A 5088-nucleotide genomic window follows, 5' to 3' on the forward strand; every position below is an offset into this window, starting at 1 on the left:
GTGTTTTCTGTCATCGCGTCTGTGTGTTTTCTTTCCGCGCTGACCTCGTTTTTCCGAGACAGCGCGCCTTTTTCATGTCTTTCCGCGTTGACGTCGCAAAGTTGCTACAGGCCTCCCCCTGTCAGCGCCGAGTTGCTGAAGGCTACCCGCGCTGATCCTGTAAAATTCGTTTTTGACCAAATTGGCCTCCTGAACCTCTTGCTGTGACTTTCCCTTCTTCTCTCCTCCTGTCTGACGACTTGTTTTTCATTGTTTGAACTCTGAACTGCTTGATTGCGAAGCTTGTTTCCATAAGGTTTCGTTTTTGCTCGGTTTTAAGTTTGCAAATACCTTCCCTTTTTGCTTTCGCTGCTTGGTTCGTGTTCCCACCATCACTCTTGCAATTGCTGGATTGTGTTGTGTCTCTAGTTGACTGGTTGTGACTTTCGTCCTTCGGGTGTTTGCCTTTTTCTATTGATTTCGCGCTCTAACTCTAGGACATCTAGAGGTTGCGTGTGTGTCAAGCCTACCGTAGGGAGCTTGTTTGTTCGTTCGACCAGCCAAGTTCAGATCTGTTCATGCACTTGTTCAGTGATTGTTGGAGTGTTTTAGATTGTGTTTCCAAGTGGTTTCTTTTCGCTTCCTCCTTGCTTGCAATCCTTGCTTGTCTTACAGAGCTTAGATTACATAGCTCGTGTAGACCCTTGTTTTCCTTCGATTTGGAAGCTTTGGTTGAATGTTTTGGGAACTTTGTGTGCTTTCATTAAGTAGTTTACTTGGTGTTCCGGTTCCTCCAAATTATTTTAGATGCTTTGTGTCACTGAAAGAAAATCAAACTAGTAGCTTTGCTTTTGAAAATTGAAAAGGAAAAGAACATTTCATTGATTTGCATCTTCAAAAGAAAAGTTTCCTTTCCTCGCTTTAGTTGCATTAAGTTGCTTGTTTGCTTGTACTTGTTTTGTTTGATAGAAAATTTCTTGCCCTCTCGTAGCTAGAATTCATCGAATAAAACGGAATTCTTTGGCATATAGATTGCATCTAGGTAATTGTGAGCGAACATACGATAGAGCTTGAAATCGAAACTTAATCTCAAGATCAACTATAAAATGAACCAAATGAATCTAAAAACGCATTGGAACTAAACGCAAATATCTAGAGGTCTAGGTTAGAGACGTGTTCCGGTGTCTTTAAACATAGTCACTGTTGTTTCACATTAGGTTGGGTGATTCCTCCTTCTGTGACTCGATAGTGGTCTAACACGGACTGCGCTCCCACGTACCGTCGCGTATATAGGGAGACCCCACTAGGCTTTTATCCTTTATCCATAGGAAGCCGAGTTGGCCGCCCTACGATTCGCAATGCAGTGAACACAGCATTCACGAAGATTGACCACCCGTACCCTAAAAAGTATTCTGTGGTTTTGCGAAAAGTTTGGCACACCCTCTACCTAGAATTCCAGAGTAGTCACTTTTGATCCTTTTTGGACTCCCTAAACGAAAAGGTGCCTGTGAGCGTCTTGTCACTTCGTGCTCATAAAACATTCGAAGGAGACTGGAGTCATCTTTTCGTCCTTTTCTCGACTCCTGAAATATGAAAAGGTCAAGTTTGGTTCTCGTGTCTTAAAATTAATCTGGCCACGATAACATCACCCATTTTAGGTCTTGTGTGCGATAGTTTTGAGTAGGGTTTTATCGTTAGTTTCCTTTAGGTTTTCTAAGGGGTCTGGTCATCCTGGCTGACCCATCAACTCCCGGTCCAAGTGATCAAGGTTCTCCGTCCTCTGTTGCTCCAGAGGTACCAGTTGTAAGCGGTACTCTTCCCATTGTTCCGAGTATCCGACCTATCAACGTACGTGCCCCAGGCGACGAAGATTACATAGAGGATTGGAATCCTATCTGGGAGCCCGATTATACCCCCCGTACCCCTCGTACCCCTCTCGGTATGTCGTCTCCAATGTCTTCTTCCCACATGGATGAGGCAGCTTCTAGCACCGGTGAGACGCCCGTGGTCACAGACATCGAGACCCCGATCCCGGCTTCCTCTCCCCTCCCTCCGCGATACCATTCACTGAGGGATAGGTATGCCGCTAGAACGACTTCTACGACTATATGGGATCCTAGTCTTGCTGCTTCCACTGGGCCTTTTGTTTCGCAGCCCCTTAGTACACCCCTTACGTCAGGGCTTAACACGCCCGTCACCTCAGTTCCCACTCAACCTACTGTCTGTGTAGCACGTTCGACTCCGGTCGTCAGTGCTGTACCGGTTTCCTCGTCTGAAATCCCTCAAGTTGGTTCCTTTGTCGGCGGAATTCCAGGATCAGGGCCGTATGATGCTTACGGGGAACCCATAACGGACCCGGATTACGAAGGTCCCTTCTTTTTCTATGATGAAAATGGTGAGTTCCTTGAAAGCATCTCGGGCCTCCCTCATCGCCCTTTCGAAGAAAACGAGGAACCCTTGAATATCACGTACGATTACGCTACTCATATGTTCAAAGGGAACCGGGATCCTCCCAGGCAGCCCATAGGACCACCCAATCAAGGCCAGCCATTCTACGTGCAAACCCCCCAGGGGCAACCACTTTATGGCCCGCCTGACCCAGGACAATCTGGGGGCCCACAAGGTCAACCTTACCAGGAACAACCCTTGGGCATTGGAGGTCCACCATATCCATATCAAAATCAACCCACTGGACAACCGGAGCAACCTTTTCAACAAGGCCAACTCGGTTTCCAGCAAGGGTACCCCTCTGGACAAACTGGCTCAGTTTACAATCCTCCAAATCAACCAGCAGTCCAGCAAGGGTATCCTCTTGGGCAGGGTGGACAACCCTATGTACAACAGGGCCAACCTACCGCCCAGTCTGGTCAATTCCCTGGGCAGGGTGGACAACCCTATGTTCAACAGGGCCAACCCACCCCTCAAATCACGAATCCTTCTGGGCAAGGGGGGCAACCTGCTATACAGCAAGGCCAACCCTCTGCTCAGCCCATGCACCAAGGAGGGCAGCCTGCCATGCAGCAAGCCCAGCCCTCTTCTCAATTTGGTCACGCTGGGGGACAAACGGGCCAACCATCTATACAGCCAAATCAACCCGGTGTCCACCCTCATCGTCAAACTGGACAAGCTGGCCAACCTCGGCGTCAACCAGCTATCCAGCCGATTCGACCATCCGTTCCGCAAAGACAACCCTTGGTGGCACATGGACAACCTGGCGCCCAGCAAGGCTACCCTGCTGGCCAACCAGGTCCATCTCGAATCCGACCAAGTCAACCTTCGGGACATATAGTTCAACCCCAGCCGGTTCAAGGACATTACTCTAGGCCTCAAACTCAAACAGGTTATCAACCTCCATACCAAACACAGCCTGCCTACCAGGCTCCGTATGGGACCCAGCAGTCATCTGGCTACCAGCCGCCCCAGGGGCAAAATCAGTATGCTCCTTATCAAAATTATCAGCAACCACAGGCCACTCCTTATCAAAATTATCAATATGGTCAACCTGTCGGGCAAGCTGCTAATACTTGGGGAGCTGGGGGGCAGACACAGGGACAGCCGTCCGCATATGGCCAAAATCCATACGGACAAAACTCCTATGGACAAACTCCCTATGCGCCGGGTCCTTTTGGACCTGGTCCGTCGGGACAAAATTCCTACGCGTCAGGTCCTTTTGGGCCGGGCCCGTCCGGACAAAGTTCGTGGGGGCAACCCCAATCTGGGTGGAACCCTAATGTCGCCTCGAATCCGCAGCCACAGATGTCCTTCAACCCGCAGCTACCATTTTTGGCAACGTTGGAACTACCTGATGTGTCCAAGTTAACAAATGACCCTATTTTGCATAATCCATATTGGCCACCAGTTCCAACCAAGATACCAGGTGACTGTCCAAAGTTCGACGGCAAAGCCGGAGAGGATCCTCAGGCCCATGTAATGACTTATCACCTTTGGTGCTCATCTAACTCATGGCTTGATGATTCTATCCGACTTCGCCTCTTCCAAAGGACCCTCACTGGTTCAGCTGCTAAATGGTACATCGAACTCAATCGCGGCATGTTTTCTGATTTTAACTCATTGGCTATGGCCTTTTTAACTCATTTTCAGTTACCCATTCGGTACGAGACTGGGACCCATCTTCTCACGTCTCTAAAACAGGATACGGCAACGCACATCTCCGATCATATACATGAATGGAGAAGGCGTCGTCGTTTGATTAAATTTTGGATCCCTGATCAACTCCTGACCGACTGGTTTACCACGTCCTTTGTCCCTAAAATTGCCAAAGATATCGCGATGGGGGCGTGTGTAACTGAGGAGCAAGCAATCGCGCGAGCTCAGTACCTGGATTTAGTGTATTCTCAGTCAGGTACCTTGTATGAGTATTTGCCAGATGCCCCGAGACACGGACAACCCAAAGCTCCACCAAAGCCTTCTGTTGATGGAGTTATCGGTTCCGTAAACTCACCATCTAAGAAATCGACCGCGAATCCTGGGAAGCAGAAACAAAATGCATCTAACGAAAATGCTTCTCAGAGCCAATCCATTCCTGGGAATACCTCCGAGGTAAATGCCGTTCAGTCCACCGCGGCAGACAAATCCTCCAAAGGCAAAAAGAAAGGGAAGGCCAAAGATAAATCTGGACAGCCTAAGCAGAACCCTCCTAAACCTCCCTCCGAGGAAGGAGCCAAACGAAAGCCTAAGTATCCTTGTCTCATTTGCGAAGAGGATCACTACACCAAAGATTGCCCCAGGCGGTCCGAGGTTAGTCGGCTTTTGAAAGGTGCTCCGGGGTCCCCTGCTGTGCTTAAAGAGCCTTTCCCGTCCCAGCAGACGCATCAGGTGGCAGATCCTTCTCAATCCTCTTCCTCGTTCGGTTCTCAGGTGTTCATGGCTGGAACCATCCCCATCCATGTTACAACTCGAGCGAAAGATTATCCATCTTCAGCAGGGAAGGAGCCGGAAGTTCCCTCCAACGCTCCTCCGTCTAGTTCTGGTCCCCTTCACATCGAAAGGCCCAGCACTGAGACGATCCCCCGACCCCCTCCCAAAGGTGTACTCAGGAAGTCATCTTATAATCCCAATGCTCGTGCTGCACAGCATTATAGCATTGTC

Source organism: Pinus tabuliformis, chromosome 7, assembly GCF_031772625.1.
Source record: "Pinus tabuliformis cultivar Carrire ecotype Pingquan chromosome 7, CPIR1, whole genome shotgun sequence".
Lineage (NCBI taxonomy): Eukaryota > Viridiplantae > Streptophyta > Pinopsida > Pinales > Pinaceae > Pinus > Pinus tabuliformis.